This window comes from Chinchilla lanigera, unplaced genomic scaffold (assembly GCF_000276665.1).
Source record: "Chinchilla lanigera isolate Chin_1 unplaced genomic scaffold, ChiLan1.0 scaffold00005, whole genome shotgun sequence".
Taxonomy (NCBI): domain Eukaryota; kingdom Metazoa; phylum Chordata; class Mammalia; order Rodentia; family Chinchillidae; genus Chinchilla; species Chinchilla lanigera.
This window is the reverse complement of record NW_004955406.1, coordinates 42,820,824-42,832,849: the sequence shown is the minus strand read 5'-3', so window position 1 is coordinate 42,832,849 and position 12,026 is coordinate 42,820,824. Positions and strand designations below refer to the sequence as shown.

General features: G+C 37.4%; 1 long non-coding RNA gene across 2 annotated transcripts in view; it reads right to left on the bottom strand.

Moving 5' to 3' along the window:
• Positions 1-9,109, bottom strand: part of LOC102003942 — a 29,921-nt gene extending 20,812 nt beyond the window's left edge. The window contains exons 1-2 of one of the 2 annotated variants that reach the window (XR_259537.1): positions 8,959-9,109; positions 4,167-4,361 (exon numbers count right to left, since the gene is read on the bottom strand). This is a non-coding gene — a long non-coding RNA (uncharacterized LOC102003942). The remainder of the gene's footprint in view (positions 1-4,166; positions 4,362-8,958) is intronic. The other variant, XR_259536.1, reaches the window with a different exon arrangement.
• Between the last annotated feature and the right edge of the window lie 2,917 nt (positions 9,110-12,026).

Here is a 12,026-nt window from a genome sequence, read left to right as displayed (position 1 = left end):
CGTAATCACTACCCATTATCATCCATAGTTCACACAAGGAATTATTCTTGGTGATGTACATCCTATAGGTTTGGACAAATACAGGAGGATATGGATCCATCATTGTAACGTCATACAGGGTAGTTCACTGCCCTAAAAGTCCTCAGTATGCTGCCTATTCATGGTTCTCTATTTCCCAATTCCTGATAACCACTGATCTGTTTACTGTCCCATACTTCTGTTTCAGCTAAAATGTCATATAGTTGGAATCATAGAGGTTGTAGTCTTTTCAGATTGGCTCATTCACCACTAATAAGCATTTAATCTTTCTCTGCATTTTTGTGGTCTCTCTCTCTCTCTTTCTCTCAACTCTTCCCATCCATTCCTATATTAACCACTTTGCTTTCATCAGAACAAAATCCCAACACCCTCAACTTTTAAGGAGGAGAGGTTTATTTTGGCTCACAGATTCAGAGGGTTCAGTCTATAACATGCTAGCTGTAAGACAGACATGGCCTGGTAGAAGGGCAAGGTGGAGAAAAGTTGCTCAACTCTTGGACAACCAGGAAGCAGAAAGAGAAGGGAGGAGCTGGGGACAAGAATATATTCTTCCCAGTCATACCCTCAATGTCCTGTCTCTTCTAACTAGGCCTTGCTTTGAGGTACAATACATGAATTCATTAGTGAGTATAGTTCCTGCATTATCCAGTAAACTTTCAAAAGCCTAATCTCTAAACTTCTGAGGGACATTTTAGGTCCAAATCATAATATCTCCTTTCCCCTTCTTCTATTATTATCAGTTTAATTCTTCTGTGATCTGAGAGTAGGTATGGTATTATTTATATTTTTAAAAAATTTATTATAGGGGCTGGGGATTTAGCTCAGCAGCAAAGTGCCTGCCTGGCAAGCACAAGGTTGTGAGTTTGGTTCCCGGTACCGGAGAAAAACCAAAACCAAAACCAAAAAAAAAAAAAAAAAAAAAAATTTATTATAGACCAAAATGTGGTGTATCTTGGTGAATGTTGCATGTGAATGTAAGAAGAATGTATTCTGCTGTAGTCTATACTTTATACTGTATCCAACTGACAGCTGGTGCTGTTGCATCCATGTCCTTGATAATTTTCTGCCTGCTGCATCTGCCCATTTCTGAGAGAGGAATACTGAAGTTTCCAACTCTGTTAGTGAATTCATTTATTTCTGCTCACAGTTTTGACTCCCATACATATTTTGAGTCCCTTTTGGGTATATATATGTTGATTATTATGTCTTCTTGGAGAACAAGCTCATTTATCATTATGTAATGTCCTTTTTTCTTGATCATTTTCCTTGGTTTGTTTTGTCTGAAATTAATAGAGAGTGCCCTATAATAACGAAATAATTCTAACACTACTTCACCTGTAGAGGAGCAAAGATAATGACTACATCTATTTCTCAGAAACCTTTGAGGAAAGGGAGAGAGAGGCAAGGAAAAAAGCTGAGAAACACTTTTGAAGTTTACAGTCTACAAAGAATTAGAGAGTGGGAGTGGCTTATATTTCAACTAGAGAGAATGTACACGAGTTGGGCTTATTGGAATACAAGACTTTGAGTGAGGGGCTGGGGATTTAGCTCAGCGGCAAAAGCGCCTGCCTGGCAAGCGCAAGGTCGTGAGTTCGGTTCCCGGTACCGGAGAAAACCAAAAAAAAAAAAAGACTTTGAGTGAACTAAGCATCAGCAGAGGTTAAGGAGAAACTCTCTAATTTGGCTGAAGAAACAGAGAAGTGTGCAAGACAGTAGTACTTGACTGGAAGGCCAGAGCCAGGTTTTAGTGATTCTTCAACCAGAGAGACTACAGCTCTGAAATTTACTCTACATTTTTCTAGAGACTTACCTACGCAAATCTTAACTTTATAGAAAAATTCCAAAAATAAGAGTAACATTGTTCATATCTACCTCTGAATATAAATCCATCTTCAGTGTGCACATTCAATAATGAACGGAGCCTAAAACTTAAAAAGAAGATGCCCTCCAGTCACAGGCACTAAGATAACCTGGCACCTATTACATTTTCTGCCCCGCAGTCCTCTTCCCTGGGAACTGACCTGGCTGATTCACAAGGTCAGTTGATTCTGAGATGAAATATTATTGCATCAGGACCCCATATCTCTGGTCACAGAAACTGACCTAAGGCTTTCTTGGCCTTGACTGTCCAATGCCAGGGTCTCTTCCTTGGAACTTGGGTCTGAGAAACTCCACTCTCATTCTGGATGTATCTCCTGAATAGACATTTAAAACATGGGATCTAGCTGTTTGTTGTGCCTCTTGCTATATCTAGACAATGTAGTGGAACAATCTGTGCAGACAAACACTCACACACACACACACACACACATACACACACACACAATTAGTCAGATACCCAGCAAAGAGGAAGTAGAAGAAAGTTGGAGAAAAAACCCTGATTGCCTTTCCAATGTGAATTTGGCTATCTTCATATCAGGGAAGTTAGTGGGTGCCCTATACCTTATGAAACATGCTGAACATAGATTATCTGGATCTGTGACAAGGAATCTGTATTTCTGAAGAAGTGACTCTGATAAACAGCAAACTTAAGGAATCTCGTACTGCTTTATAGGATCCTGTGTCTCTGTCAAATAAATTTTGTAAGTATACAAGACATTATGAGTAAACAGAAATGATAAGCAGTTTAATCTCTTTAGACCTTTGTTAAATATAAAAGATAATGGGTATATGAGCTCAGCATTTTTCCCAAGACATCCAAAGAAAATGTTTTAATGCTGGAAGATTATTTGTAACTATATGATAAAAGGGTAGAGTGTTAAAGATAAACCTCCACAGAAGTTGCAAATAGTTTTGGACACTCTTGTGTTAAGTTCTTTGAAGTATAATTTATACTGGGTAACTACATTGACTGCTTTTTTTTTTTTTTTGTCTTTTTGAGACAAGGTCTTGCGCTGCAGTTCAGGCTGGGCTTGAGCTCACTTTGTAGCCCAGGCTATTCTCCAGCTCAAAATGATCCTCCTGCCTCAGCCTCCCAAGTGCTGGGATTGCAGGCATGAGCCACCATGTATGGCGACATTTTGTCTTACTTTTTAAAATAAAATATGCCTAAAAGGTGGGAATAAAGTACTTTTCCTTACTAGGTCTATGAGTGCTTCTTTAAGCCCTCATCAGAGTTTGATAATTTTCCTTGAGATTATAGCATCCTCCTGTAGAGGAAGAGGATAAGTCTGAGAAAATAATAAGTATAAAGCATGATAATCCAGAAATAAAATAAGAAATGTTGATCAGGGAGTCAACGATCTATTTCAGAATCTAATATAATAATAAAGTAACAATGAAAACTCTCATAAAACTAGTTTATAAGACAATGTGTTAATTCTTACCACTGTAAGAATTTAGGCCATACCCTCTATAATTTCAGCATTAAAATTATCATGTGTAGTCAACAACAAAACAAGATCAGCATCATATATGTGGCTATATATGTGATCTGTCATTTGCTTAATTTTCTACATTGAACAGCCATAAGGGGTCAGTAAACTGAAAGAGTAGAAATGTAATGCTGAGTAGTATAAATATGGTTCCTTCCTTCATGGAATTTATATTCAAGTGTTAAGGCATAAAATGAAGCAAAACATAAACAAGGAATGATATATGATATGAAAGCTATACAGAATAAAATGTATGCAGAACGCAAAAAATATGCTTTTTAAAATTAGAGAGTGAGCGAGGAAGAGAAGAGGGAAGGGGAACGAAAGGGAAGGGAAGGGAAGGGAAGGGTGATGTGAGAGGAGTGGGTAAGATGTGGGGAAGAAAAGAGGCCATAAAAGTCTTCAAGTGGGGAACATATGGGATGAAATGGGCCTCTTGTGGGAAGGCACCCAGGAGAGAAGGAACCAAGAGAAGACACGTGTGACTAATGTTTACCGAACAAGAATACGGCAGGATAAAATGAATCTTCAGCGAGAGCCAGGGCCAGAACATGCAGTATTTGACAGGGCAGAGGAAAACCTTCAAGATTTCCCCTCTCCCTGAGATGATCCACCCAACTGTCCATGACTCCACCTCTGCTGAGCTCAAGCGTCCTGTGCCCACTACTCTCAAATGTCCAGCTGATTTATGGAGGCAGTCCCACCCCTAGAAAACTTCTTTGACCTAAAGAAACTACCAATCAGCCAGCTTACCGAAGACACTACTCACTGTCTGTGGGTCCCCTTTTCCCACACTCCGCTTGCCCAGTTTGGATCGTGTGGTGCATCACAATCTCTCTCGCAGATGTGTTTGCGTCACTCATCTCCATTTCTCTCTGCCGCACATGTGGCCTGACTTTGGGTGAATTCATCTGCTCTCTGTACACAGACTCTAGTACTTGAATTTTGCTGGAAAAAACCCACACAGATGGTTGATGGTTTTCAGTATAAATGAAGGCTTAGAAACCTTCTATTGGCGTTCAGTATTTCCTGTGGACCCTAAAATTTCTGTTAGATTACTGTGCCTTGCCTTTAGTCTTCTAAATCACAACGTATCTTTTTCTGCTATGCTGCATATGCAGGTGAAAATGTTCCTGTTAATTCACTGAGAAAATTGCAGCCAGCAGGGAAGGACTTTGTTATTTCCTATTATGAAATATGCAAACATACCTTCAACTTCACCTTTTAACCCCATAATATACATTGTTCTCTAATCAAAATTTATTCTTTGTATAACTTTGAATCAAGAAACAAAAAGCATGATTTTTGAAACAAAACAAAAGCAAAGGATTACAAACAAAGTTAAAAATCATCTATGACAGCCAGAAGTGATGACACATGTTTGTAATCCCAGCACTTGGGAGGCTAAGGCAGGAGGATCACTGTGAATTTGAGGACAGCCTGGGCTACAAAGTGAGCTGAAGTTCTTGCCTGGCAAGCTCAAGGTCCTGAGCTCAATTTCCAACACACACACACACACACACACACACACACACACACACACACACACAAGTGAGCTCAAGGCAAGTCTGAACTGTGTAGTGAAACCCTGTCTCAAAAAGTAAAAAAAATAAAAATAAAAATTCATTATGATCCTCCAGGATAAAATTAGAACCAAACTTATAATTAAAAAGGTAGAAAGGCTACTTAAATGAATATCTTTAACTCCCTAATAAACAGCATCGAATAAAATGCATGTGTAACAAGCTCCATTAAATTAATAGACGGCAGACTAGGGTTTTTGTTGTGTTTCTATGCAAAGAAAATACTTTTGCATGGATTGCACTCACAGCCCTTTATGGATACATGTAACCCCTAATATTTAAGTAGATTCATACAATTTTTACTGAGCCAGTAACATGCCAGGCACTTTTCTAAGCACAATGAATTCAATAATGAATAACACAAACAAAGCTCCTTGTGAAGAAGCTTGTGCTCTAGTGGGAGATACAGAAAATAAGGACATAAACAAAAACTATTTCAGGTAAGTAAATAGAACAGATTGGGGGTAGGGAGTACCACTAGCTCACCTGAGGCACTGGAATATCAAAAAAGAAAGGAAAGAACTTAGAAGTAACAAAAATAATAACAAAGACACATATATATTCACCCATGTTTCTAGCAGCACATTTCGTCATAGCTAAATCTTGGAAACAACCCAAATGCCCATCAACAAAGGAATGGATAAAAAAGATGTGGTATTTTTATACAATGGAGTATTACTCAGCCATAAAGAAAGGTGAATTCAAAGCTTTTATAGGTTAATGAATGCAACTAGAGACCATACTCTCAAGCAAAATAAATCAGACTCACATGTGTAAACATAGTATTGTCTTCCTAGTGCAAGAACCTGAAAGAGTAAATAAGACCCAAAAGGTACAAAAGATACTGTGCAAGGAAAAGAAACTGCTCAAAAGGAAAGAGCAAGTGGGATAGCGGAAAGGAGAAAAGAAGGAAGGGGAAAAGCTATATATGTATACACAAGATAGCTAAGATAATTATACTATTAATTTCTACTAGTTCATTGAAAGAAACAGTGTTTATACTGTTTGATCAATTTTGCATGCCTCTATCTGGTAATCTGAGCAACTACTTTGAAGATAGCAATATGCAATATAATAACCATTGTTAATTTCCTATCACCTTGTTTTGAAATTCTGTATTTTTTTATTCCCTTGGAAACATCATGCTTTCTTTGCTAAAGGTAGTCTTGAGTGTTTTAGAGGGAAAGAGAAGAGGTAAATAGCTCTGTAGGAGCTGATCTTTGTCATAGAGTTTTCCAAGAAAGAACACACTGTCCTGCAGCATTCAAAGCCAAGGCTTCCGGCTAACCCAGACCCAAGTTATGAAATAATTGGAGCCAGCAAAGATATTGCAACCCTCTTCCTGACTTGCCCCTTTCAGTGTCTTCATCAAACATGTGCTCTGAAGAACTTATCCTTCTATAAAATATTAATAACTATAAAAAAACATGTGACCTATGACCAAGTATTTCAGTATCTCTCATCTCCTTAGCATAGAAAGATAATAGCAAAATACAGTTTATACAAACAAAACTACACATGAAGGGCCTTCAGTAAAACTTCAAGAAATAGCTTGCACTTGGTATATGCTGGAGACTGTGGTAGATCTCAAGAACACAGTAAAGAAAAAAGACTTTGTATTTTATTTGGATGAGCAACAAACAGATAAAGAAATACATATTCAATAGACATTTTTGAGACTTGAACTCAAGAACGGGTCACTAGTTTAGTAATGTGGTAGTTAAGGGTGATTTTGTTTGAGTAATGGGAAAAGGACCCTAACTGAATAGGACCCAAGAGAGAAGGGCAGTGTGAAATCAGACGAGCACAGGCAAATTCGTCGGGGAGTTTCATTTGGAAGAGTGCAGAAGGAGGGAGACTGTGGGAAGAAAGAACTTGTCCTGGGGGAGAGAGGAGGGAAGACAGGACAGACCATCAGAACAAATGCCTGGAGCGGACAGGAGTGGGTGGAAAGGACTGCAAGCAGAAGGTCACTTTGGAAGAGAGCACAAGGCAGTTATGGAATAGCAGAAGGTGACAGCTTCATAGGTGCATAAATAGGTCAAAACTTTTCAGACTGGCCGGGAGATAGCTCAGTGGCACAGTGCCAGCCTGGCAGGCACAAGGTCCTGAGTTCGATTCCAGTACCAAACAAAAACCAAAAACCAAAAAGCTTTTCAGACTGTACATTTGGTTAGTTTCAACTTGTCAATACTTAAAGCCTTAAAAACGAAAACAAAAAGGAAAAGAAAATGAGTGCAGAGGGGAACTTAGAAATGATTCTCTGTAAATAAGAAACAAAAATTGAATCACCAGCTGATACGTAAGAAAAAAGAGGCAAAGCACAGACAGGGAATTAGGGAAGAAAACACAGAAGCAATTATCCTTTCACCTCATTTTCCTTTTAGAGCTTTGACTTACTTCTTCTTCCTGAAATGCTCTGTCCCCAGATTTCACCACTGCTATAAGCTGTGGCTCATTTCTTCTCATTTGCCAGGTCTCAGCTTAAAGGTCACTTTCCCAAAATGTCCTTTCTTGACCACCGCACAGTGATTCTTCCTCACAGTTGCCCTCTCTGCTGTGACGCTGCAGTCTCACCTTCGCAGCACTTAGTCTACTCAGCACTGACTTACTTCTTTATTCCACGTCCCCCTCAGTAAATCAGGGGCCCATATAACAGAACCCAGTCCATCTTATCCACAGATAAGTACTCGGTGTCAGCATGGCACCTAGAAACTTGCTACATGCTCAGTAGACTTGAGTGAAATGAGTGAATGAGGTACAGCCATGGAAGAAATGGAAATAATTGTAAAGGAGCAAATTTTTCTCCTCTTATTTGTAAACTGGGATAAAAGAGTGCTTTCTCTAAGAAAAATAAATGACAAGAAGTATATCATAAGTGGAAAAATATATAGCAGACCAGTTATTATTGAAGAAAATCAAACCATCAAATTGTCCATCTTTTTTTTCTTGGAAAATAAGAATTTTTAGTATAACTATGACAATTTTCTTTAAAGAAAGTATATTTAACTTTAATTTGATAATATAGAATAAATTACTTTTTTTTGGTACTGGGAATCAAACTCAGGGCCTCATGCTTTCCAGGCAGGCACTGTGCTGCTGAGCTATATCCCTGGCCCTGAATGAATTACTTTTAAAATTTACCATTATCTTAAAATGAATAAAAACATTTAAGTAATATCTACTGTACCTGCACTAAGTGAAACATACAACCACAACTATAGTGACAGCAATGGGGTAGAATTTGTTAATGAAGCCCTATTTTGAAATTTCCTCCTTAAAGTATAAATGTATAATATGAGGGAATTAAAATATCACAGAAGCTTAGGAAAGAAAATGAGCCAAGTGCCTCTCCTTTGTTTTGGCACAGGGATGAATTTCCTGTTCAATAAAATAATGGCTAGTAATAAAGCAATTTGATTTTGCCTCATTCTTGAAATTTTTAAATATTTATAGCACTTATCAAACATACATGATAGCTATCAACTTTCTGCTATACTTTTAACATTAAAACTTCATGTTGGCCCATTTTTGAGGCATGCAGCAATTCTAGTTGTCTTCCATTAGCTGTGAATATAAAAAGTTTTTGTTTTTGAACATGCTCTGGTTTCTTAATCAACTCATTTTCAAGCCTTACCCAATGTATTCTTTGTCAAAAAGGAGAAAAAAGACAAGTAAACTAAAATATGTCTCCTCACCTGAAGGTAAATTGATAAATCAATGTTAGTTTACAAAGACAAGTATCTTGACAGTCTCATAAGAAATAAAGGTATTTTAAAAAATCTTATGATAAATTAATTTTCTGAAAGAAAATGAATTACTTTATCACCATAACATTCATCAAAACGTACTTCCCATACACATATCTGCTTTGTCTATATAGTAGGCAAGGTAAAGAAGGTAAAGGAGAATGTACACAAAAAGTAGAAGAAAATAAAAATTTACCATCTTGCTGTACTTACCTCTAATTGATTTGGGGAGATTAACCACCCAACTTTAGGTTCTTCTCCAACACTTATCAATCATTTCTTTTTCTTTCCCACTGAAAGTCTGTATCAGATAATTAACTGAAAATTATGCCCTTTGCCTACTCTACGGCCCATCGCTTGCTAACAATTTTAGTTGTATTAATCATTAACTCTCATACGTGTTTTGACCCTCTCCTGAAACTGCGTTGTTTGAGTTACCTTTACCACACAAATCTTTAATCTTTACTTCCTGGCTCTTAAACCTTAGCTTTTAATAGAAGCATCTTGAGAGCTTGTTAAACCAGATTTCTAGGCCAGAGGCTCAGGATTTCTGATCCAGTAGATTCCACAGGTGCCTTATCAGTTTTTTCACTGAAAAATATCCTGAGTCACTTTTACAAGGTAAAGGCAAGTGCATCACCCTGTTCAGAAGTCTTCCCTTGGGTAGTGAGTGTAGAAAGTGAACCTGAGCAGAGGTCGGATCGAGAGGAGCGGCCAGGGATAACCACAAGGAATCCAGCTCAGCGCAAAGCATGGGCCAGGGCAGGGGTCGCTGGCAAAGAGCATGAAGTATAATGTATCTAGCACCATCTGCCATCTGCCATGATGTAAAATTTAAATTAATATTGACCCTAGACTGCAGGATAACAGAGTAGATCGTTCTCAGCAGACGGGGCTCAGTGCGTCCTCAGAGCACCACTCTTGGCTTAAGGAAGTTACAGTTTCGAGATAGCTTAGCCGTAGCTTTACAGTTCACAGACATTCTTATGTGATTAGCAATTATGTAATTCTTAGATATTCACTTGAGCATACACATTAATATTAAAAATATATATCTCACAAATACTGAATATTAGAAATAATCACACCTCAGGTAAACATCATTGGCTATGATACTTCCACTACGCAAAGCTCTAAACACATTTCTTAATAATCCTTTTACAATCTTTAATGTGAAGTTTCTGAACCTGAATATAAAGAAGAGATGATATATTGAACCACGGTCTTAAAAATCATCTAATACTGTATAAACATCAGAGAAGTCTTACCATGGTTTGAGTCTAGATGTCTGCCTAAAGCCTCATGCAGTCATAGGTAGGGCTTTCTCAAAGGTGGTTGAATCTAGAGTGTGTGATTGATTCACAGTGTAGTGTTAGGATTAAGGGTGCTAGGATTAAAGGTGGGTGATTAATAAATCAGTCCACTGATTGATTTGGCACTGCCCTAATCCTGATAGCCTGGAATAATGGAAAGGACAGAAAGAGGTGTATCTTCCCCCTCTGTCCACCATGAACAGTTTCACCTCTGCATTGTCACTCTGCCATGTCACCCTGCCTTAGAGCCAGCTGATTATGGACTGAAACCTCTACAAACTGTGACCTAAATAAATCTTTCCATCTTTAACTTTGAATGTCAGGCATTTTGTCTCAGCAATGAGAAAGGTTACTAAAACAAGTCTTGAGCATCCTTTCATAGAGAAGAAAAAGCAGTTGTTATATATAATTGCCAGATGTCCCCCAAAAGTCTCACGCACTTAAAGGTGTGGCTTTTGTGAGTGACTGGATCATGAGTGTGTAATACTAACAGAGTATGCTGCTTGGTTTATTGCAGTCCTGGGTACAGTTGGTGGACTACTGAAGAGAGAAGACCCACCTGAGTGTGGGTGGCATCAGCCAATAGGCTTGTAGCCTGGATGGACTAAAAAGGGAAGGAAGAAGGGAGTCCTGCTACTTCCTGCCTGCCATGCCCTTCTGCCATGGCTGCCTGCCTTGGAACCACCAACTATGGACTGAAACCTCCAGAGACTGTGAGCCAAAATAAACCTCTTGTCTTTTAACTTGTGGGTGTTGGGTATTTTGTCCTAGCATCAAGAAGAGTAACTAAGACAATGAAAAAGGTAAATGTATACAAGTGGCACTCAAAAGTTGGATCTGTAAATGTTGAAACACTTAAGAGATTTGATCGGAACAAGACTAAAATCTCTGTTAGAGCTCATGCTTAATAGAGAAAAGTAGTTATCGAGGAGAAAGAAATTTCAGCACTTATTAAATAAGTTCTACCTTTAAATAGTTTAAATAATTTAATTTCTGAAAAGATACTTATCAATATGTGCATAAAATAAGTGCAAATAATAATAAACAATCATAATTTAAATACTATCATTGAAAAATAAAAATAATGCATTTTCACAGTAAAATATTGAATATAGCTTCAAAGATAATGTTAACATGGGTTTTCATTGTCACTGAGGTTTTATGGATCACCTATCACAACATCTTCTACAGTAAAGTGAGAAAACTTACAAAGCAAGGTATTATTATTACAATCAATTGCAATTATTACAGTGATATTGATTAAATGTATTATACTTCTCATACCATAATCTAGGAGACCTTCATAGTATACTAAGATCACTCAGAGACTTGAGTCTATTAAACTTTATTTGAAAAGAATGCATTTTAATTATATACTTCAAATGTAAAGTTCCTTATAATTCAATGACTTTGGTGAAAATGTCTAAGTTAATGTAAAGTTTTATAGGTATTTTTAATGAGAAATATTGATTTGAAAATTTCACAGAATTCTGTACAGATAGTACAGTATAATGCTATGAAGAATGTCTGAAACTCTACTTATACTTTGAGGTTTTCATAGAAGAGAAACCATGTGATATTTAAACTTCTGTGTCTGATTTATTTCACTTCACATTATGGTCTTATGGTACATTTATTTTTCCACAAATGTCTCAAGTTTATCTTTCTTTATGGCAGAATAGTACTCCATTGTGCTTAATATCACATTTTTTATGCATTTATGCATGGACATGTAGGCAGCTTCCAAGGTCTTATCATTCCAATCAATTTTCTGTTAATGTTATTCTGTTAGCTACTATGAATTGTGCTGCTGTAAACATGGGTAGGCATGTATTACTGGAATATGGTTAATTCTTTTGAGAAGAGGAATTCTTGCCAAAAATACTTTTAAATTTCCAGATGTTTTATTTATTTATTCTTTTTTTCAGTACTGGGAACCAAACTCATGACTTTGCCCTTGCCAAATAG